General features: G+C 47.3%; 1 protein-coding gene across 1 annotated transcript in view; it reads right to left on the bottom strand.

Moving 5' to 3' along the window:
- Positions 1-20,646, bottom strand: part of HIC2 (HIC ZBTB transcriptional repressor 2) — a 44,957-nt gene extending 24,311 nt beyond the window's left edge. Inside the window, exon 1 of the mRNA XM_064168452.1 lies at positions 20,486-20,646. The gene's annotated coding sequence lies outside the window, so the exon portion shown is untranslated. The remainder of the gene's footprint in view (positions 1-20,485) is intronic.
- Between the last annotated feature and the right edge of the window lie 4,165 nt (positions 20,647-24,811).

Here is a 24,811-nt window from a genome sequence, read left to right on the forward strand (position 1 = left end):
CATTGAGAATTTTCTGCCTTCAATGTTCAGCAGGACTGCTAAGAAGATGAAGTCCAAACATGTTTAATATTTAAAGCCAACTCTTTGATAGAGGTGAGCTGTAGCTGAGCATTTCAAACTGAATTCTCCTTGCCTTGTCCTCCAAAATCTAGAGCTAGCAGATACCTGCCCCCCATTATATCTACTTAGTATTCACCAGCTTAGAAAACAAGCCTCTGAAATTTCTTAAGCTCTCACTGCTTTCTCAACAACTGAAATCCTTTTCTGCACTAAAAACAACCAACCGACAAAAAACCCACACACACCAACCACAGACAAACAAAACCCAAAAAACCAACTCTCTGGGAAAGCCTCCAGGTCTCCCTGCACAAGCAGCTCCATCAATCAGAAGCCCCAGGTCTTCTTACAAATTCTTGCTCCTGATGCTTAGGGACAGGCTTTCAGCAGTGGAGCCTAAAGACAGTCACACCTGAACTCACTACTGTCTACCAAAACCATGCAGAGCAGCTGCTGTAATTCAAACAAGTATTAAGAAGATTGCTCAGTCCAGTAGCTTTTAGTCACTACAGCTCTGATACACCTGGCTTGTGCTCAATATCCCACAAATGCCTACCATCAAGACTACTAAAGCACAAACTAAATTAAACAGCACAGGGGAAAGAGGAACACTTCCACATCAGAACCCACACAATCTGCATTCTGCTTCCCTATCCATGGCACAGGTGCCGAGTGGCTGCGAGTGTCCACATTTTGTCTGGCAACTTCATGAGACAGAAATATTCCCCCCCCCCCCCCCCCCCTCCAATTTATGTAAAGGTGCCACATGTAAAAAGAGAGAGCTTAATTTGCTCTCAGGAAACTGGCAGAGCAAGAGATGCCACAACTACACCCAGCCAGGCACAGTGTTATGTGCAAAGGGCAGAAGACTCATGAAACTCTGCTACACTACTTCCAAATTCATTTGTCATAGAATCAAGCAGGTTGGAAGAGACCTCCAAGATCATCCAGGCCAACCTAGCACCCAGCCCTAGCCAGTCAACCAGACCATGGCACTAAGTGCCCCAGACAGGCTTTTCTTCAACACCTCCAGGGATGGCAACTCCACCACCTCCCTGGGCAGCCCATTCCAATGCCAATCACTCTCTCTGACAAGAACTTCCTCCTAACATCCAGCCTAGACCTCCCTGGCACAACTTGAGACTGTGTCCCCTTGTTCTGTTGCTGCTTGCCTGGCAGCAGAGTCCAACCCCACCTGGCTACAGCCTCCCTTCAGGTAGTTGTAGACAGCAATGAGCTCTGCCCTGAGCCTCCTCTTCTCCAAGCGGCACACCCCCAGCTCCCTCAGCCTCTCCTCATAGGGTTTGTGTTCCAGGCCCCTCACCAGCTTTGTTGCCCTTCTCTGGACACCTTCCAGCACCTCAACATCTCTCTTGAATTGAGGGGCCCAGAACTGGACACAGGACTCAAGGTGTGGCCTGACCAGTGCTGAGCACAGGGGAAGAAGAACCTCCCTTGTCCTGCTGGCCACACTGTTCCTGATGCAGGCCAGGATGCCATTGTCTCTCTTGGCTACCTGGTCACACTGCTGGCTCATCTTCAGCCTACTATCTGTCAGTACCCCCAGGTCCCTTTCCTCCTGGCTGCTTTCCAGCCACTCTGTCCCCAGCCTGTAGTGCTGCTTGGGGTTGCTGTGGCCAAAGCGCAGAACCCTGCACTTTGTCTTCACAATCCATCACATTCCTCAAACCAAGTTCCTTATTTGTTTATTCCTTCCCATGGAGGCATTTATAAAACCCACACTTTAATTGACCTAGCAGGCTGTCAAGCTTAGGAAATTTGAAATGAAGGCTGCTTCTGCCTGCTGGGGTCAGCCCTGGGCAGCCTGGCTGCTGCTTCTACAGCTTCCATGGAAGGTCCATGTCATTCCTTCACAGCAGATGCTTCATTAAGTGCTGAAGCACAACTCACATGCTGCTTTCTTGTAGCAACACGTGTGCACTGACATGAAAGGGCAGAAAGGAATACAAGTGTGTTTACTGTGTGCATGAATGTCTAAGCAATGAAACCATTTGTTCTTAAATTCAGGAGCCATTCGTCCTGCTCAGCTCTGCCTGACAGTTTTCAGTGGGTGAAACAAACACAGATCTCACCTGATTATCCCCTGGTTGCCAGCAGGCTAACACTGACTCATATTGCCACTGACAGAATGCATCTCAGCTACATCTTGAGCAAGACCTGCTGCACTTCAGCCAATCCTGCTGCTCTTTTAACCAGCAGAGGTGCACCACATGGGGAGCTACTGGCTTCTGAATAGTGGAGGATCCTGTCCAAGCTTCTCCATGCCCACAGGTTAACCATCCAGTAATCTGACTGAGGTGACTACAGCAGGAAAAGTAGTAGTGTAGTAGACACAGTGCCCTGATCCTGCATCACATGCTGGACACCTTTTCCAGATGTAGCTTGGACATTGAGAGACTCTCCCTGGATAATGCTCCAGTTTTCACAGAGTCACAGAATGTTAGATGTTAGAAGATCACTCAGTCCCACCACATTGCTGGATTTCAAGCTCTGGCTGAGTAGTAAAGGTGCAGACTGAACTGCTGCGTTCTTAGAGGGGCTGGAATAAAGAAAGTCTGGATTTATCAAAGGGGTAAAACAAATAAAACCACTTTGCTTCTCATTAGAAACATCAGTTTTGCTAGTGCGAGGGAAGAAGCAAGCAAGGTGAGTAAAATCCACATCCCTTCTTTAAAAGAAGTATGACTTGATACCCCAGAAACAGTCTAGTAAGAACACTGTTTCCTTTACCTAATAAAGTTCCTTGTCCAGTATTAAAGGGAAGTTGTCTTTCAGTAGCATTTTAGCCTCCTCAAAGAGAAAATAATGTAGGGGTTTGATGTTTAAACACGCTTGTCCAGCAATTACTTGCTAATAGTAAGGCACCAAGTAAGAATCAGAATCCATCATCCCAAGCAATTTACAGTAGCAGTACACAGAGATAAGCAGGGCACTTGAAGGGCATAGAGAGAGAGTAGGGTTAAAACCCACAAGTAGAGCCAAAAATCTAAACATGGGAATAAAACTCAATGCCATGCACAAAAGCCCTCCTGAAATACAAACATTTAAAAGAAGAGTCATTTCTTCCGTGTTTGCCCCAATCAGCTCAGACCCAGCAGCTCTCCTGCAGCTTGAGCTTTAGGGAGTTCCAGACTCTTGCCACCCCTTCGGCAACCTTGCGCCTTGTACTCAGGTGTGCCAGGCAATGACAGCTGACAGGTACAAACTCATTTGCCCCAGGGCTGCCTGGCATGTGAAGTCAGAAGGGCTCTGTGAGCTGGAGAAACCTCCCAAGAGAAGAGACTCACTATTCAGCTTAGGAAAGCCTCTCAGCGAGCTGAGCCGCACTGTCTGCCAGGTGTGCTCTTCACGCTCGTGCTGCAGTCCGCACTCCTCCTCAGGGCAGGGGAATGCCACGCTGCAGCAGGCTCGCTTCCTCCCAGGTTCACCTGGAAGCATTCCAAGCTACTCAGCTTCTGACAGCTCTCCAACTGCTCTTCCACGCTGGATTGCTTTACATTACATTGTTTTCTCTGCCAGGAGGCACTGCTGTATTACAGTACGATCGTCCAACGCAATGTAAAACCGATTTGTTCACCTCCCAAATACTGCAGCCACAGCTCTAAGCCCTGCTTCGTATTAGACTTCCCTGTTTCGGTGTATATGCAAGAGACCCACCCCCAGCATTCTTCAGCACTGGCCCTGAGACAGTGCCCGTGTCCAGGAGGACCAGGGGCTGACCCTGCCCTTGGTGGCCATGCACTGCTGGACATCCCTAACACGTCCTCTGCCACTCAACTCCCGGGGACACGCTTAGTGCAGTTCCTCTTAGGTCATGGCAGGAACCAACCCTGTAGCCTAGATAAGCCCCCATCAGCTGTCTCCAGTCTGTGCCAGAGCTAATGTTCACGAGGCCACGCAGTGAGAAGGGCCAGGGGTTTGATCTCGATGGACACACTCTTTGAAGACCTTTCTGCATGTGTTCCTGTGAGACCTGCCTTAGGTGAGCCTGCTCCAGCAGAGGGGTTGGACTCAAATCTGCAGAGGTGCATTCCAGCCCCTACAATTCTATGATTCTATCTTGTCTTCTTTTCAGCTTCCTTTCCAACTTGTTGCTCCTTCCCTCCGTTGTGCTCCTCTAGCCCTGTAGAAGGCTATAATCCTCAGCTTCCAGCCCAAGGTTAAAAATGCCTAAGCCAGCTCATTAGGTGCATTATCAGGCATCTCCACTGCCTGTGGCACCCAATACAGACTGAAAACAGTAACTAGAAACACAGCAGTGACTCACAGCATCATTAACCAGCTCAACTCTTTTGTCAAGTCAGAATTTTAAGGAAGGAAGGAGACCACAGAGGTATTTTACGACAGAGATGTTTCTTAAGCTATTAGGAGACTTTTGGCTCCTAATGCTTTTCATTTCAGTGTCCTTTACATGACTCCTGGGCTGTACAGCAAAATTAGTTCCCTGCACTGTAGCTTATTTTCCTTCTAGTCTTAGGCTATAAAACCAGCCATATTGTAAGAGCAGAGGTTTAACTCTCTGCCTGGTCCTCAGGAGTAACCAGAATAAGACCAAAATACCAAACAACCCACAAACCAAGCAAAAAGCAAGCAGGGGGATGGGGAAGGGTGGGAAGAAAAGCAGTGAAACAGAACACAGGCTGCCTTCTCCCTTTTTCTACCTTATACAATTGTTAAAGATCTCCTGATCCAGAGGTTGCATCCAAGCCATCACTTTTAATAAGAACTTATCTGTCCCACATCGATTTTTCAATCTGTTTAGACTTCTGCTATCCATAACACCCTTTGGCAATGAGTTTCACTTGGTAACTGCTGCTTGACAGAGTGCCTTCTCTTTGCCTGCTTTGCATCAATTTAGTTAACACAAGAACCATGAAGAATCACTCCCTACTCCCCTTCCCCACCCCATTCATCACAGTATAAAACATCTGCAGTTTCTGGAGTAAGTCATCTCTTCTCTATGGCAGAAGGAAACATTGACTGACTTAAAACTCATCTTTGATGGTCTTCATTGGACCTTCCCCAGCCTTCCACTACCCTGAAGAGGTGGTAATCAGAACTGCACAGTGTTTAAGATACTGGCACACCACGAATTGACACAGCAGCACACTGACGGTTTCTGTTTGGTTTCCCAGCTTGGGTAAACATCCAGAGAGTGTGCTGATTCTTCGGGGAGGGCAGCATTTCTTCCCAGCTGGCCATCAGTCTCTATTACAGAGCTTATTGAGGACTCTCTTCAAACAGTGCTTTCAAGTAATCTGCTGAGGGCACAGGTGAAACTTTTCACAGAATCACAGAATTAATCAGGTTCAAGATCATCAAGTCCAACCTATTACCTACCACCATCCAATCAACTAAACCATGGTACTAAGCACCACGTCCAGTCTCCTTTTAAACACCTCCACGGATGGGGATGTTCATCTCCCTACAATTGCTGCCACAGATCTCTCAATTTTTAAAGCCATTTGAGCCAAAGGAACACCTTTCAAATCCCTGCCATTTGCCCCCTCAAAGTCTACCCAAAGCAGCATAGCTTGCAGCACTCAAAGCTCACTAGCTAGATACTCTTGCACCTGTAGACCCCATACAAAGTCCTACAAGCCAAAGCAGCAGAAAGTACATGGTTTTCCCTAACAAGCATTAAAATCTATACTGACCAATCAAGGAGGTGGTAGATTCCCCTACAACGGACAGTTTCAAGGCTCAGCTTGACAGGGTGCTGGGCCACCTCATTTAAACTACATCCTTGCCCTGAAAGGTTGGACTAGATGATCTTTGATGTCCCTCTCAACTGAATCTATGACATTTCATTCAGCTAATCTCAGCAAATGTGCCACTTCAGAAATTTCCCAGACAGCCCCACACAGAATGACTGTCCTGAAGGATCAGTCAGACTTGGCACTGTGATTCAGAACTCACTACTCTGCCTCATGAGCCTCTGCTAATCCCAGGAGACGTGCCTCACCAAATATAGCTGCTCTATATAATTGCTTGGCTTATGTCCCCTCTTTTAGCAGAACTACTGTGGTTCCAAAAGCCCTTCAAATTAACAACAGAGATGCTGCCAGATTAAAATCCATCTACCTGTGCAAAGCTCTGTGCATCACTTGTTCTTAACAGCACTGTCAGTCACAGCACTCAGCTACAGCTTTGCTCTCTGCTGCTTAGCAGCAGCTCCAACACTGCCAAATTAGTGAATGCTGGGAGAAGCATCAGAGCAGTTTGTTTGACCCCAGCTGCAGAATTTCTGGGAGGCAGCTGTAACACACCATTAAGAGAGAGCACACAAAACATAAAGTTATGAGCTGAAACACTGCATTTCAGCACACCTGACCAGAAAACTGAGGAGGTAATTTGAGCAAACACAGACTCCTGTGAATATGCAGTTAACAGAAGTAGCTCCAGACAGCTTAACAAAAAAATCACAGCACAGATATTTTACTTCCCTAGTTACAAACCCCTGAATTTGAATGAGCAAACCTTAGAAATAACAACCTCTGTGCATCACCAAAACTCCACTCGTCCCCATGAGCATAAAATAGCATGCAAAAGCTAGGTGAATAATGCAAACCAGCTCAGCACATTGAAAGCTAAACCATCCTTCTGGGTAGTTCACTTTCTGAACATTTTGCACACAGTGCCTGGATGTGTTAAGTGCTGAGGAGAAGCATCCCCTTCCTTCTATTCCTAAGGAAATTAACATAGGTTACAATACCACTTTTACTTCATCAGATGATAAATGCCACCAAATCTTTCTGGAGCTCTGAAATAGAGGCAGTTCAGAAAGTCAGCTAGAGACTTGCTTGCATCCATCACCACTGCTTCCCAAGACTGCAATGAGAACAAGTTGCACTGAAGGTTTGCACTCAGCTTTAAATGCTGTCACCTCCATTTTCTCTTCTGAAATACACACTCAGTACGTACACACGATGTGTATATGCACACACTGATTTATGTGTGTGTGTGAAGCACACACTCCTTGTATTTCCTCTGAAATCCCTACCCTGGCTGTTCTTGAAGTGCTGCATTTTAAAGATTGCTTCCTCAGTTAATTTACTCCCTGTACCATAAAATGCTGCCAATCAAGGAGGGATGAGAACCAGCCCTGAGCTTGGATACGAAGCACACAACAGTCTGCTCACAAGCAGAGAAGTGTCATTGTAAAGCAGTTTTTTAAAGTCTCTTAAACACTATTATGAGGAAGTGGCAGCCTGCCCAGAGCTACACCAGGTAGGAATAAAAAGTCTGAGTCCCAGTTACTTGCTGCTGTCCAGAAAGGTGTGCACAAACTGGTAAGGAAGCAGTATCTGATGCTTCACACTAGTCTGTCTAGGCCTCAAGCTGCAAGTCACAGAACCACAGAATGTCAGAGGTTGGAAGGGACCTCAAAGACTGAGTCCAATGCCCCTGCATAGCAGGATCACCTAGAGTAAGTAGTAAGTCACACAGGAATGCATTCAGGCAGGGTTTTGAAGATCTCCAGAGGAGACAATTCCACAACCTCTCTGGGCAGCCTGTTCCAGGGCTCTGGCACCCTCACAGTGAAAATGTTCTTGCTTACGTTCACATGGAACCGCCTCTGCTTCAGCTTGTGCCCATTGCCCCTTGTCCTGTCATTGGCCATCCCTGAGCAGAGCCTGGCTCCATCCTCCTGATACTGCCCTGCACATCAGTATGAATGAGGGCAACCCTCAGGCTCCTCTGCTCCAAGCTAAAAAGTCCCAGTTCCTTTAGCCTGTCCTCACAGGGAGATGTTTCAATCCCTTCCACACAGAATCACAGAATGGTTTATGTTTAGAGACCTCACACCTCATTTGGTTCCAACCCCCTGCCACAGGCAGGGACAACTCCCATTAGAACAGGCTGCCCAAGGCCTCATCCAACCTGGCCTTGAACACCTCCAGGGAGGGAGCAGCCACAACAACCTCAGGCAGCCTGTCCAATGTCTCACCACTCTCACTGGAAAGAGCCCTTTCCTAACATCTAGTTTGAATCTCCTCTCTGCCAGTTTAAACTCATTACCCCTTGTCCTGTCATTACAAGACCTTGTCAATGGACAGAATCCTGTGGGTCCCCTTCAGATACTGGAAGGCCACTACAAGGTCTCCTCCAAGCCTTCTCTTCTCCAGGCTGCAGAGCCCCAACTCTCTCAGCCTGTCCTCACAGCAGAGCTGCTGCAGCCCTCTGAGCATCTTCATGGCCCTCCTCTGGATTCGTTCTATCAGTTCCATGTCCTTCTTGTGTTGGGAGCTCCAGAACTGCACACAGGACTCCAGGTGGGGTCTCAGGAGAGCAGAGTAAAGGGGCAGAATCCCCTCTCTTGCCCTGCTGGCCACGCTGCTCTTGCTGCAGCCCAGCACACGGTTGCTGTCTGGGCTGCACTCACACTGCAGGCTCATGTTGAGCTTTTCCTTAGGGCTGCTCTCAGCCATTCCCCATCAAGCCTGGAGTTGTGCTTGGGATTGTGCTGACCCAGGTCTTTGTGCTGCACTCTCTTAAGCAGTTCCCTGAGGTCCTTTTTGAACTGAGGGGCCCAGAACCAGACACCAAATTCCAGATGCAGCCTCATTAGGACAGAGTAGATGGAAAGGACAATCTCTCTCAACCTACTAACCACAGCCCTTCTAATCCACCCCAGGATGCCCTTGGCCTTCTTGGCCACAAGTCAGCAGGCACTGTTTGCTCACAAGCTTCAGAGAAGAATTAGCTGAGAAAAACTCTTCCAACAGGCCTCAACAATGTCACTGCAGAACATGCATTTGAGCTCCCTTCTGTTACTACGGTTGTATTCTAGTTGAGACTAGAGCATCTCTGTTCACCTGTTACCTGCTGCATTTGTCCTGCCATTGTTCCAGAAGCAGAACTATTACTGATGAAGAGAAATTATCCACAGTAAGGGAATGTGCTCTTCTAAGGCACACATGGAAAGGGCACAAGGGGTGAATAATGGGTGAATCTACTTTGCAGTTTGAGAAGAGCACTTCTTATCTTCTAGGACACTTGCATAAAACAGCTTCCTCAGCTCTTGGTTTAATGACCAAAGGAATCAAATAAGCTCAATGCATATTGCAAATGACCACAAAGATTCACTGTCAGAGACATGTCTTTCCCTCCACGCCCACTGCCTACAAGGAAACATTTCCCAAGTGATCATCTGGGAGAGCTGGAAGTAGACAGAGCTCAATGCCCAGGTAAGCTGATTCTTCAAAGAAAAAAACTGGAGAAGAATGCTGGAAGTCTTGGAGATGTTTTGCAGTGGCTTCACTGTGATTGTTTCTCCCCCCCTCAAAAAATGTTCTTAAGATTTTCCAGCAATCTGGTAATTTTCCTGCTTTTATCAAATTTCTTGACAGCTGCTTAGGAAAAAAATTAGTTGATAGATTAACATGTGCATGGCCTATTTCTCTGTGTTGTGAAAAAATGAAGAGGTCAAGAAGCTTCCCCCAAATACAGAACGTTGCAGAGCTGAGGAGAGATTCCCCATGCTCACTCCTTTAATTCTCTGTCATTGTGCAGCTAAAGAAAAGCATAGCCAACAGGCAGGTAGATGTATGACAAACCTGCCCAGAGATCTGGCTTCAACCACTTCAGCTGCTTATTACAGTCAGTAGGAGGCTCAGATCCACCTCCTTGCAGGGGCAAACCCGGAGAGCCACCTAGCAGGCACAAACTGGTGACACACTATACCCCAAGATCTATCCATGGGGTTAAGCAGAAAGTAGTATCCAAGGTACCTATCATGGCAACATCTAAATGCAAGTATCAGAGCACTCTGCAGACAAAAAGGGCTTTCCCTCAGGCTGTTTAACATTTGCATGTTCCTGTGTAGCACTGAAGATAGCAGCAATGGTGATTCATTAAGATAATGATTTAAGTAGGAGGCTTAAGAAAGTCAAGGTGGATTAACATCCAAAGGGCTGCAGTTGGAGCTTCTCCACTCCTGGCTGCCACCTTCCCTTTTAAGGGAAGAGATGGATTCTAAAAGTCAGGAGAAGTACGAGTTAACAGCAACTACAGCACAACTATAATGCATTAAAGCACAACAGCACCGTTCCTACCCTGCTCCGTCCTCCTCGACAAGGTCAAGCACCAAATTTTATGCTGCAGGAAACTTTCATGGCGTGATGGGTCAGTGGCTTTGCCTTTGATTCATTTGTTAAAGTCACTTCGAAAAGAATAACTACAAAATCGGTGTAAATTTCTTTCAAACTCATTTTCAGTCCACCTTAGAACCAATCCAAGTTTTCCTCCAAGCAACTGTCTTTCTCCACTACTGAATAATGGGATGGGTTTGATAAATGGATTGCTCCCCACATAATAATGTAAATATACACACTGAAGAAAAGCACACAAGGCCTTTCCACACCCCAACACTTAATCAAACTGTAATTGGTTACGAGTCGAAACATGCATTCTGTCCAGAACAGAGGGTTAATGCTCAGACAGTAGCAGGCAACTCACACTTCATTCCTCCTAGAAAACTGCTTCTGAACAGCAATTTTGTCATTGTGCTGTTGGCTTCTAGAGAGATGCACAGGCAACCAGTTTTGCTATTTTTCTGCTCACTCATAATAGGTGCAAGAGGGCATCCCATGGTACAGTGCCCCACTCACCGCTAGCTGTGCTTGGGCTGAACGTCTTCTAGGCACTCTATCCCATGCTGACTCAGTACAGAATAGCTTCCTAGAATGCAATTACAGAAAGGGTAAGGATTTGTCTTTAAAAGGGATTAGTCCAGAACAGCTATTCCTTATTAACTATTCCAAATCTCTTCCTCATTAGGATGAGGTTAACTGGGCAGAGCTCTTCTGCTCAGATTTGCAAATCACCTTGGGCTGAATCAATGACTCTGTTTAGGTGAGCCCGGAGCACAGAAACCACAACAACAAAAAGAGACTCAGAGTTGCAATGGAAGTGGAGTTGCTGGCGTGGACACATCTCAGCTGAGTTTGTTGTAGGTTGGACTGATCAAGAAAAACTTTAAAAGCAATCATTCTTACAATGCTAGGTGTCACCAGCACCACATCCTGACATCTGGTACAAGTCTCTGGATCCACTCTGTCCAAACTTGGGTTGGTCCTTAAAATATATGGAGACAGCAAGGAAGTTTTGGGTTCTGTAGCTTCTTTGTTCATTAAGTCCTTAGCTTGCGAGATTTCTCATCCAAGAAGGGCTGAGAAAGTACCTGGCACATCTTGGATGCTTCTTGAATACATTAAATAAATCAAAACATTTTATGATAAAATTCCACTCCCCCACACCAAACAGATGTAGGTGCGAGTCAAAGAGGCTTGAAAAATTGCACTAAAATTGATTTTGCTCCAGTTTTCCCCAAAGGAAAAAACTTGTGTGTGGGTTGAGACAAAAAACACAGAAAATTTCAGCTATCACAAACAACTGAAAAGAGAAATGGAGGAAAGACAGAAGCCAAAACTGAACTTCACATTCAGAATGCATAATTTAGATTCTCTACAGTGTTCTGTGTTGCAGACACTCCAGGACTGACACAAAGTGAGTCTTTTCCTTAGGCTCATCACTTCTAGAGAAAAATGCCAGATAACTTAATGCTGGAGTCTCCTCCTACTCAGAGGCACTCACAAACCGTGGAGAAGGTTCCTCGGTTGATTTCAGGCTCTGAGAAGCTAGAAAAGTTTGGACCTGACATAGGTGAGGATGTCTGTCACAAAAGTGGGATAAGAGTTACTTGTAGGCACTTGTCAAGTTCTGCAGCACACAAAAAATCTGTGAAAAAAATGTCTTGAACAGCTACAACTTAAAATATACACAAAGCCATCTCGTGTTGCATGTGTTACAGGGAGGGAACAGAAACAAGACACACTGTTAGGGCTGCTCCTAGGCTGTTAGAGTATGACTTGGTTTGGTACACCTGACTGATGATCTAACTTCACCACCTGCATCGTTGTCCATGCCTGAGGTCCGTGCCCAGACAGCTGTGTTCTGAGGAGGGGCTTAGGGTACAAAGTTTCCATGGACATAGCTCAGTCATTTCTAAGGACAATGCTGGCATCTCAGAGGAGCTCTCTGACAAAGACAGCACCACACTCAGGATTTAGGGGCAGCATTCAACTGCCAGACCTGTGTGACCATTTCTTGTGCCCACACAACTCCTTATTCCTACCCACCTCCTACACTCACAACGACACAGCTGCTCCATCCCATATGCATCCAAACCCAGCAGCTGATCCAGCCTGCCACTACCTGATCAAAGTAACTGTGTCTCACTTTGCACGTAGGCAGTTTCAGTCCACCTATGCACTATTTCACAAAGCAGTTCCCGTGGGTCCTTTGCCACAAAGAAAAGTTAAGAAAGACATGACAGAAAGGGGAAGGGCAATTACAAACATATGCAAGTCAAACTGGGCACCAAAACAAGGGAAAAAGAAACTGAAACCACTTCCAGTCTCTCTCGCTCTCCGAATTCCACACTCTCATGGTCTCTGGCACCACTTCACAGCAACCCCAGAAGATAGATGTCCACCTGCTCCATAGCACTAAGAAACAAACAGTGAAACTGGAACAGAGAAGCTCCCACCCAGGATGGCAAACAATCCCCTGCCAGTGCATCACGAAGGGGAAAGCTCACCATTAAAAAACAAAACCAAAATCACACCATTAAAGAAGCAAACCAAACCCGCACGCACACAGACACGCAGCCCTGCTGCTGTGTGCCACCAGCATCCTCCACATTTTCTATACCCATCTAATATCAGGAGATTTATATTCAGGCCAAAAGCTCATGCTGGCAGGAAAGGAAAGTACTTTGGAGAAAAGAGGGGAAGGGAAAAAGAGGGGGGGAAAAAAGGCAAGCCTCCAGTTTCTTGGCTTGTGATCAGCAGGCTGGATGCGTTCTGTGGAACCAGGCCAAAGCGTTAGTTGTTATATTCAAGAGAACATCTGAATCCCAGCTCAAGGGAGCAGGGTTTGCGGCTCTCATTTATGCTGTGTATCAATTGAATATCAAACCACATTTTCCGCCTTCTGAATAATAAAGCTTAATAGTTTGGGACTCCCATATGGTCTATTGTTAAAATATTTCCAAACACTGACTGCTGGTTTATTTCTGAAGGAAAAGATTTCTCCTTCCCCTTCAAGCTTTGGTGGTGTAAAAGATGCTCGCGGCAGAAGTTGAAGATATTCATCTCTTACAGATTCTCAGGAGTTTTAAGAAGGGCTGGAAAATGAGGGGAGAAGAAAAAAAAAAAGCAAATACATTTTTAAATTGGCTCCCCCCCCTTTTTTTTTAATGTCACATGCAAATGCCTGTTCCAGGCAGAAGCAGCTGGTGCCACCAGGCTCTGCTGCTCTGAACGGGGGGCGCAGAAGCTTTCAGAAACCATGAGCTGCTCTAACAAAGGAGGACCACACAGACTCAAACCATTCACAAAAGGACCCAGGCTGATTATTTGACTATTACTTACAAGGAAGCTTGGCCAGTAATGTAGGCAATAAATACTGGAGAAACCTGTTCTGTGCATAACCCAGGTTTGTCTTTTCACAAGTCCTGCTCTCTAATTAGCTACTCGTTCCTGGAGGGCACTGCTGATGGATGGAGTGTATCAGTTTGGTATATTTTTTAAAAGAAGTTAAGAAACTTGTTAAATAATGAAAGCATCAGCAGAATAAACACTCCACAGCACATTAGGAACAGTCACTAGTGCTCCTTCCCAGGCATACCAGAAAAGAATACTCCGTTCTAGTGTGCAGAAAAGACTTAGTGGTAGAGAGATTCTCTCAACTGCAAGGGCTGCACAGCTCCACTCAGAGAGCCTGGATGAGAACTGCTCAACTTTTGGGTCCTGCATTCATCTTCTGTCCAATTAGCACAGAAGCGTTCAGCAAGCAGAAGTGAAACTATGCAGCACTGCCTGGTTGTGCACTGATGTGAACTTCTTGCTCTCTCCATGAAGTGCTTCGCGCTCGCTCTGACAGGAGCTCTCGGTGCAGCAGCAGCTCACAGGTCTACTGGTCATGCAGCAAAGAAAGCACCAGCAACAAACAGCACAAAAATGGAGCAGTTCCTACAGCCCAAGGAGCCAAGCAGAAACATTTGCTCTCTCTTCTTCAGCCCTCATCACTGCTTCCCATTCCTGTCTCCTACTTCCTCCTTTTGCCTCTGCATCTCCCTTCCCTACATCACCTATCTGCCCTTACCATCACCTGTTCTATTGCACCGTACAAGTCTTCAGGGCCAGCTGCCCTAACCCTGAACTGGTTGCTTATACTCATCAGCTGCCTTCTCCCCAGAAAGGAAGACATTCCAGTATTTCAACATTTGCTCCCATCCCAATACAGGGAGAAAACCTGAAATTAGACACTCCTTGGAGAACAGAAGTTCACAAGTTAAAAAAAAAGAAAGCAAGAAACCCACTTGTGCCAGCAGTGCATGTTGTGTCATTTGAAAAGAAATATTCTTACATTGCTGAAACCCAAGTTAGGTAATTTTGGTTTGGTGACCTGACCCAAGCAATTTTGTTCTGAGTCAGTACACTACTGAACTGCTCTCGTTCCCACAATGTTGCATTGCCTCAGACACTGCAGCCTGGCAGCTTGATAACCCTGGGTACACTTCTGGGTCAGCTTCTCTGGCCGGACAGCTGTTCCCGTAGCATACATGAAGGTGTCCTGTGGCACAGCATGGCCTCTGGGAGAGCTGTAATGCCATATGGGAAAGCCAAGGACACTGGAGTCCAGCAGAAGAGGATAAATACATTAGGCAACAGCTTTCTGAGCTGCTGAGCACTAGCTGGAATCGCAGAATTTAGGGATCGGAAGGGACCCTGAAAGGTCACCCAACCCAATCCCCCTGCCAGAGCAGGGTCACCCAGATCAGGCCAAGCAGGAACACATCCAGGTGGGTTTTGAATGCCTCCAGAGAAAGAGACTCCACAACCTCCCTGGGCAGCCTGCTCCAGAGCTCTAGCACCCTCACAGTGAAGTTTTTCCTTATGTTCATGTGAACCTCCTCTGCTCCAGCGGGCACCCACTGCCCCTTGTCCTGTCATTGGACATCACTGAGCAAAGCCTGGCTCCATCCTCCTCACACTTACCCTTCACATCTTTATAAACATGAATGAGGTCACCCCTCAGGCTCCTCCTCTCCAAGCTAAAGAGCCCCAGCTCCCCCAGTCTGCCCTCATAAGGGCTCTGCCACTGTGAGGGTGACAGAGCTCTGGAACAAGCTGCCCAGAGAGGTTGTGGAGCCTCCTTCTTTGGAGACATTCAAAAGCCACCTGGAGGCGTTCCTGTGTGATCTGCTCTAGCAGGGGGTCAGACTCAATCTTTCAAGGTCCCTTCCAATCCCTAACATTCTGTGAAAACAAAGACTCAGCGGGAAGATCAGCAGGTATTCAGAGAGGGATTTGAGTAGATTTTCCTGCAGACTCTAATGCTTCCCTTGAACACTCTTACCCCTGGACCCGGGCAAGAGAAGGTAGAGTGCATGTGCATACAGTGTGTATCTGGTTCTGATTTGCCTCAGAAAAAAAGAAAAAGGAGAGACACTTAGCCTGTAGTTTCAGCGTTGGAAATAGCAATAAACCTCTCTTTTTAAACCCCATAACCTTGTGACTGTTTTATAGTTATAAGGAATCATAACCAGAGAAAGATTTAGCCTAACAGTGATCTGCCCTCAAAGACATTAATCTGTCACGTCTAATAGAAGGGGAACAAGGAGCCAAACCTTTCCTCTAAGTAACTCAAACAGATGGTGTATGGCTTTGGTGGGAACTTACTGTCAGTTGCCCCTGTAACCAGGGTAAATTCGACAGCACTGCACAGCCAAAGATGCTGTTCACAAGTCGGCGTGAAAAATGCCTCTGCCTGATTTCCTTGCCTTATAAAACCTGATCATATCTCACTGCTTTCGTGGCTGACACATCCAACCAGCTTTCCACCCACTTGGTCACCTCCTTTATCCAGTAAGGTTTGGTCTGACTTCTGTTTGTGATTTTTTTCCTCTTCTCAAAGTATATTTTTCCTTTTGAGGGCTAGAAGATAAGCAAGTGCACGGTGCCAGCGTGTTAAAGCAAGTATATACCTTTGTTTGTCTGTGCTTCCAGTCACTTCTTTCTTAGCCCACAAAGCACATCAAAGTGTTCAGGTTATTTTCTCTTTCCTTTCCTTCTCCATGCCTTATATGGGAAATAAAGGGTTTCTTTTTCCTCTTTCCTCCAAACCTCAATCCTCAACTTCTCTTTTCTGGTTTTATCGAGCGAGTTCTATTCCTCCTCCTCTTACCCACTGTGTTTCTTCAGACTCACAGTAAAAAGCATTTCTGGATGACCTTGCTCTGGATTCCTTTCTCTCCTCCAGAGAAGCAACAACTGGCTTCTGGGACACTTCGCTGTTTCCTCTCTTGGATAAAAGCCAAAGCTGACTCAACTCTCTTTTCCTCAGGTCTGCCACTCAGCCCACTAACACATCCCCATCTTTCACCCACACTGAACAAGCCATAAGGTTTCCAAAATTGTCTGCAGAGCTTAATACTAAATTCTGGTCTTTGTCCTGCAAGTGACCAGGCATGAAACCAACACCAATGTTTTAGAGTTCCCCTGATAACTCAAAGCAGGTGAAGACCATTGTCAGATTCCTAGCATGCAACAAGGCTGACAGGGAGCACTGAAAGAACCGAGCAGCAAGAGACCAAGTCCACATGCAGAGGCAGTCCTAGAGAACACAGTGAATTCACAGGAGCCACAAACATTAGATACTGATTTTCCAGACCAGTCAGGGGAGGGTTGGTATTAGAGGACCTGAGGGTAATCCCCAGATTACCCTTCAACACGCTCACAGGGAGCAAATGTCACTTTGCATGGTGAAGCATGCCAGCCAGGGAGCATGCTTTATGTTTCATGTTAATGAGTATTAGCATGGAAACCAACTTCCTTCCCCTCCCTATTTTTGATATGATTAAGGACTAGAATAAGCATTTCAGTCTGCAACTGCAACAGACTGCAGCACTGCAGAATAACAGGAAAGGGAGGGAATGAGGGGGGAAAAAAAGGACAAAAAAAATCCAGGTGGTAGACACTTACTGCTCTGGCCACTGCATGAAATGAAGGCTTGAGTGCACATTTTTGTCTGATTGCATAGCTGTCTCTGCTACCCATCTAATCTGCTTAGAAAACTGGTTTTGAAGGATATGGTTCAGACATACCACTCACATGGTGGAGTGGGGGGTGATGAGGGGAGGGGAAAAAAAGTGCTGCAGCTGCAAAAGATAAAATAGAGACAACTAATTTTCTCAGAGGTTGCAACACCACCTCTCTCTCTCTCTCTCCCCCTCCTCCACATGCAGGCACTGCACTGGCAGGATAAGCTGGAGATTCTCCAGCGTAAGCAAGAAGGCACAATAAGGTGTGCAGGCCATTATCCACCCCGATACCCACAGCCCTTGGGGGGACCAGAGAAAGCAAAAGCTGACAGCCCAGCCGCTCAAGGGGAGGTGATGACATTCCCCTGCCTGCTCATTTCAATCCCATCCCCATCGTGCAGAGGGGGAGCGAGCAGCACACAGCGCTGGATGTTAGACCGAGACGAGAAGGGGCGAGAGGGAGCTGCCGGCTCCTGCTGTACCAAGTGGTGGCTGGGCTCTGAACCCCCATTGTGTGATCCAATTTCTCCTGTCACCCAAGCTGCTCTGCAGGCTCCAAGAATACGTTCATGTGAGCCATGTGTCCTGAAAGCCAAACAGCTGAAGGGGATGGGAGGGGTAAGCAGAGAGGAGAACCACTGGATTTCTGGTGACAGTGTCTAAAATACACATTTGCGCAGGGAAGTCTCACTTTAGTCGCTTAGCAAAACAACTACAGCTGCTGATAGGCAAGAGGTACAGTTTCAAGTGACCATCAGACACAAAATAGGCCACATACATGACTGCAGACTAAAGGGAGTAGGCATGTGTGCTCCCACAAACGTAACAGAGCTAACAAATGGATTACCAATGGGTGACCCAATGTCAGGACTGGCAGACTTAGTCCTCGCGTCGGTTACACCGTAGCGCTGACGTTACCTGAGATCTAGCAGAAGTGAAACTGAAAACAGAGTCCAACCCAGGGTGGCAGGCAGGCAGGCAGCTGCTTTGGGTTCTTTAATGCCTAGAGTTTCGGCCTGGTTTGCTTTGTTTCAGGAGTCTAAGCTGTCTTTGGCAGGAGGGCCAGCAGCCTCTGCCAGCTGCCACGGGATCTGAGGAGGGTTTTTTAAGGGAACTGGTTGGGGTCTGTTGGGTTTTTTTGTGAGGTGGGGATGGAGGAGAGGAGCTGGAGGTCGTTAGTGATGAAGGAAGACAGCATGAGAAATGTATTGGTATTCCTTGTCCCTTTCTTCAGAGGTACTTTTGCCTTTTGTATTAGTTCCCTGCCCAGGTATACACTTCCCCTCTCCTCTGGGCTCTCCTACACCAAGACCCATCTGTTCTTGGAAAGTATCAAAAATGCCAGTTCTGCTCTTTGTAGGGTCTTTGAGGAGACACTGTGTGAGTGCCTATTCACTGCCTGAAATAAAGTACAAGGCTATTTCACAGGAATATAAATAATTTTTAAGCCTCCCAAATATTAATTGCTTAAGGAAATTAAACATCTGCTAACAATAAACTCCCCATACAAATGAGAAAATAGTTTCAGTCTGACTAAAATACTTTCCCTTGCTAACTGCTAAGCATAGAATTTTCTTGTCTTTCACAATGGCAATTTCATTAGTTCCCCAATTATCAAAGCACTTCAGTCCTTTCTCTTTCCTAACAGGAAGGTCCAATTCCCTTCTCCAACTCAACCTTCAGAGTCCTGCACGTGAGAAACCGGCAATTATGGCTAGCCATGGAAAGTCCTCAGGGTAGAGACCAACTCTGTGGGTTGTAGAATCCACCTGCACACCTTCTCTCCTCACACTGCCCAGTCCCCCAGGAGGCTGCTGAATTTTCACAAGTACTACACTACAGGCTACATCTGACTGTGGCAACTAGGTACTGCAAGTGCAAAAAGGAGCTGAAATGCTGATAATGCGAGAACGCTTAGAATAGCTGATGGCAGGGGGAGAGAAGGGGGCCACCAGCTGAACTCGCAGCACATGAGAAAGGCAGGCAGTTTGGTAGAAGCCCCCATATGGCTGCTTGGGAACATAGAGCTAGAAGGGCTTTCACTGGTTGGAGAACTGCAGATCTTCTCCAGCTTCTCATCTCACTCTGTGCGATTTGGTGCAGAAACAAAGCCAGCATTACAAACCCCCAGAGTATTTTATTATACAGCAAAAGCAACTCACCCTTTGCACAAGTATCTTTTCTGCATCCAAGAATCTCAAATTACTTAGCTACAGGAATTGCCCTGTATCCACTGAAGGGATGAAAAGCCAGGCCTAGCTTGCTCAAGGCCAGACAGCAAGTTCAGCAGCACAAGATGATTAAGGCTCAGTTACATCCAAGCCCCATTCAAACATTCTACGCATTAGATTGAAGAGTTGTTGAACGCTCTCATGGCATCAGGAAGACTAAAGGCTTCAAGATCAGCCTGTAATACAGAACCAGGAGCTCACCTCTCTCTTTCCTCTGCCTTCCACACCTTTAATCTCCCTCTAATACTGTTCCAAAACCCACATGATGAGCTTGTCCTAATCGGCAATTAAACAGTTAATGCTTGCATTACAGCAGATGGAACAGGAGCTGCTGCAGGAAAGGTATGCAGAAGGAAGGAGGAGAAAAGAAACAGCAAGGAGGAAAAAGCAAGCAGAGAAACAATTTTGAAGGAAAGCAGTTTTCCCACTAAAAAGGGTGGTCAGTCAGCTAAGCAATGTGACCCTTAAGACTCTGCCTAGCCTAGGACAAAATGCTGTGCTGTTGAAGGCTTCTGGGAGGCATAGTGCAAGTAAGGCTCACAGCCCATGTGGTAACCAAGGCAGAGACTAACTAGGACACGTTCACTAATGTGTCTTAATGTTCCACTTTTAAACCCTTGCCCAAAACTCAGGGCAATGCAAAACAAAGGTCTCTGATGTTGTCCTCATGATGATATAAGCAAAGTTAAGACACTGCAAAGAAAACAGAACACCAAGGAGTTGCAGAAGTCTCACATCCAGCTCTTTTCATGCTCCCACTGAATGCCTATGGACTTCTGCACCTTAAAATATTCACAGTGTTTTACTGACAACTTACTATGGCATTTTTCCTCTGAAAATCTAATCAAAGCCCCAGATGCCAATAGGAAAAGAAACCACAGGCTAACAGCCTACACTCTTCTGAAATGTCTCTTTTTGCCCCACTGTTGGTGCAGGCAGACGTTGGAAGAAGCAGGGGGTGGGGGGAAGAGAAGAGAGGATCGAGGAAACCGTGTCCAGAGCCTTGACAACACCACCACTTTGATAATCCATTACCCGATTTGTAATTAAAAACAAGTCCCACCTCACTCAGGCAGCCAGATGCATCCTAGGAGAACTTGCTCAGAGAGTTGTTACAGTAAATACCAGGAGAATTACGAATGTCATAGCTTCTTCTTAACCCTTCCAGCAATATTTCAGGAACCACCTGTCAGTTTGAAAGACTGATGGCTTTTCTCTCAGCTTGTTGCAGGCTCTAGGTGTGCCCCTAACCAAATAGGCTTACCACTTAAAAGCTTAATTGCACCTGTGGCTTAAACCTTATCCCAGACAGCACCGGGGAGCATTTGGATTTGGGCGTTTCAGGTGTGGGACTGGGGCTTGTGTTCACAAACAGAGCTAGGCAAGTCAGAATGGGAGCCCCTGGTAAAGCAGACTCTGTACACCAGGGAGCAAGGGATGAGGAAGAAAAGAAGGGTTTTTTCATTCTGATCACATTGAACTGTATTTACATTTCCACAGTTGGGTTTGAGTAATGTCCACCTCGTTGTCTGTGACTGAGGGCAGGTTTCACAGTCTCAGATTTCTTTTCCACAACAAAAAGATCAAAGTTTGAGCCACTTGTGCAACTTAGGTGTTTACAGTGAGCTGGTCTAATCGCATGGCAAGCCCTCCTTCCCGTTATCAGCCTCATAGTGAGCCAAGCTCCTTCACTCCATATGCACCGGGAAGGACTTGAGAAGAGAGAGCCCACGTCTGTTGTGGCTTGCAGCCCACCATCCCTTCTGTCTACTCTCACACCGGCACTAAAACATGCTAGGCAAGAGCTGAACATGTTCCAGTAAAGATCTGTTCAGGGTCTTTTCTGCAGGGCTCACAAGCCATTTCCAGGCTGTATCTGTAAAAGAGGCTGTCTGAAAAGCAAGCTCACACTGTATGGAGAACCACAAAGAGAGGGCAGGTTCCCTTCACTCCCCTCCTCACTACTGCCTCGGTAGTCGAGGCTCCTGAGGCATCTTACCGGCCAAGGAAACCTTTGCTGCTTTATCAAACGTTACTGGTGAAGGAAAGGGAAAGAAGCACAGCAAGCAGGAGTCTGTGCAGGGCAGCTTCGCGTTCCTGATCTCGCAGAGCCTTACGCAAGGACGCGCAGACATTCCGGGTCTGGGTTTTGTAAGCTACGAAGTGGAGCTGAATTTTAGGGTTTTGTGAAATTGTTTTAATTAATACTTGCAAAGCACACGTCTTCAGGTGGAAGGTACCACATCCATATGAATGAGCTCTGCCCGCTGGCAGCATGCCTTGTCTCTGGGGAGCCCTCAGAACCGCGGACGGATCAAAGACGACACGAAGCTCTGAGAGACAGAGCGGGGGGAGCTGCCTCTGTGTTTAACTGTATCTTAAAGCAGATCCTCAATACTGTTGTGGATATTCCCTATCAAGTTACAGCAGCTTTCAATTAAAATTACATATTATCCTTAGGCAAAATTCCACAGTGTACCTTCCAATATGAGCAGGGCACTCGGGCAGGTATTTCCTCTACACACACGCACTTTAGATCTTGGTAAACAGGGGGTCAAACCAGCTGAGAAACAGGGATTTTACCTGCCTTTTCATCTAAATAAATACCTCTTACTTAGTTCTGTTACCAGAACCCTTCCTGCTCTCCTGGCGACGCCGTGACAAGAAGCAGGACGAGGACGTGGCAGCCGCTGGCTCCGCAGGGCTCTGCGATGGGTCTGGCAAGCCCTCAGCCGCGGAGCTGTCCCCTGACGGAGCGCGGCGGAACGCGGCACACGGAAGGGCGCTGCTGGCCCTGCTCTCCCGGGCAGCCACCCACCGAGCGGGAGCAGCAGGCAGCACGGCGAGGCCCGGCGCAGGGCAGCCGCAGGGCAGCCGCAGCCCCGCGGCGCGCCGGGGCAGTGCGGGGCAGCCTCCCGGCCAGGCCACTCAGCCCGGCCCGGGGCCTGCCCCGCTGGGCCCGCACTCGGGAGGAGGCCTGCAGCCGCCGCAGGAATGCAGGATGGCCGCGGGCCCCGGGCGCGTTTCCCGAAGAGCTGCTTACATTTGCTTCTCTCGGGGTCCAGCAAACCTGTGCTTTTCTGCTGCCGGCGGTGGCGGTGGGGAACGAGGAAGGGTTGCTTTGTTGTGGTTTTCCAAAGCCACCGGGAGACAGCGGGGAGCAGGGATCTTCCCCCGAGGAAAATAGGATCCCATCAGCTGCCTTCTTACTTCTCTCCAGCTGGACGACCCCACGGCCAGCTTTTTGTCCACCTCCTGGCAGCCAGAGCTTTCTGGATGCTCGGTGAGCCTGACATGTGGCCACCCAGGAGGCCTCCTTGGTGCCTGCAGCCCTCTGCCCTGCTCACCTCGGGCATGCCTCCATGAGGTCTGCTCCCAGCAGTTGCTGCTAAGGCAGTGCTGTGGCTGTCTCCACTCCTGTCTGCACTGGGACAACTGGGACTGACTGCTTGCTGCGGGTAGCGAGAGCACAAATCCAATGAGGTAGGCACACTCGAGGTGGTTGCAACCATAGCTATGAGCTGCTCTCAGCAAGTACAGAAAAGAGATGGCATTAAGAATCCTTAACCACTTCTTCGGCAAGAGGGGGAGAAATCTGGAAGATGCTCAGTCAGGCAACATTGTGAAAGCTAGGAAAAAATAATGCCCCAGGAGTTCATTTCCTCTTGGGGTGCCAATGAAAGACAATACACGGTGAGTGGTGGCCAAAATGGTCCAACAACTTAGACCTACTCGCTGCGTTCACTGCTAGAAGATAAGGCAAAAAACACAACTGTGTTTTGATAGAGGATAACATTTGTCTGGCCACAATCCAAACAGTTTTTAGGCAAGGAACCATGAACCCAAAGCAGAAGGACAGGAGGTTACTTTTTCCCCCCCAGCCTCCTCAGGGAATTTTACACCTTTCTATGAATAATGTCATCAGTCCTAGCAAATACCTCTCTCTAAGCTCTAGCCCAGAAAAATCTCTTTGGAAAAGGTCATACCACCTCCTGGTCGCAGAATTAAGTTAATTAGCACTTGTCCCTCTCTGTGTAAGGTCAGGGATCCTCCCACAAAGGATGTACACAACCAGGTTGTTAAAAGATGTACATACACCCTCTTAAGCAAACAGGCTTCTTTGTAGCATCACTGAGATTCCCTCTGGTCATCCCTGTAGAAGAACTCTCAATAGGAAGGGAAGCAGAGTGGGAGATTAGCTTAGCCAGTGCCTTGCCAGGTCTGGGGAGCACAGGAGAGGTCAATAGGCTTGCTGGTATTGTAGTACTAGGGTGACTGGATGACTTTTATCAGATTCAACATCAGCCTTTCATGAAGATTGAAATATCTGAACTATGGAAATGTCTTCTGTTGAATTGGAAAGATTTGCAGTGCATTTTCCCCTCTGACACACTTTGTTTCTTCTCACTCCATCCAGGCATTTGTGCTATATATACATTATTGAAGCACTGCACTTCCCCTCCCTGTGACCAGTTCTGTGCCTTGAGAGAAAGTAAATCCAGGTAAGACCTGCTATCAATATCTGGGTGCAACTGAAGTTTGATCAGCAATGAAGGTCAACATGCTGTTCTGTATTTTCCATCTACACAAAAAAGCCATATCTTACTTACTGAAAGGAGGGAAAAACAACCTGAACCAAACTGTTCCTGGCCACTGATACACCGTCACAGGTTGCCTGCCACAGCACTTATTGCTGGTTCACAACAGTAGTTTAAAAACAGAAACCCAAGTCCAAGTGTTTAATTACAGATGTGTCCATCCTCATCCAGCTCTAACATAGCATAAACTATGCAGGATGCTAAACCCTACTTGTTAAAGTAGGAGCCTTTCTGACAGACAGCCATGACTGCTTGCTCTGAGCACAGCCTCGAACCTGCTAAGCAAGAAAAGATTACACCAAGGAGCACAGCTCAGTTGCCCAGGCAGAACACTGCTTTTCAGGCCTATAAAAAAGGGTCCAGAGACTGTTTGTGCCAACTGCCTAAGCCACAAACCACAGCTAGCCCTCCCTCTGAAGCACTTGCTTGCTGCTCCTTGCAAAGCTGGCGCACGATATGTTGGCATCTAGAGAACTGCCTTTGGGGGCCCACCCATGCCTTTTGGTCTCTTTCAATTCCTTATCACAGACTTGCAGACCCTCTCCCTGGGCAGCAGCAGAAACTGGGGCATATTTACCTCCAAGTCTGGCACCCTTCCATTTCACCATCACCCCATCCTTCTGACCCAGGGTGCAGTTTACCCACCCTGCTGGCTTCTCTGATACCAACAGTGGGGTGACATGTAGAGAATCACATGTAAGAAATGTGGAACTGGCAACTCTGGCATTTGAAACAGAAGGGGAATTTGGGAGGCACTTGGCATATCCAGCTTCAAACTTTAAAATAAGCAA

Source organism: Pogoniulus pusillus, chromosome 30, assembly GCF_015220805.1.
Source record: "Pogoniulus pusillus isolate bPogPus1 chromosome 30, bPogPus1.pri, whole genome shotgun sequence".
In the NCBI taxonomy this organism is placed as follows: domain Eukaryota; kingdom Metazoa; phylum Chordata; class Aves; order Piciformes; family Lybiidae; genus Pogoniulus; species Pogoniulus pusillus.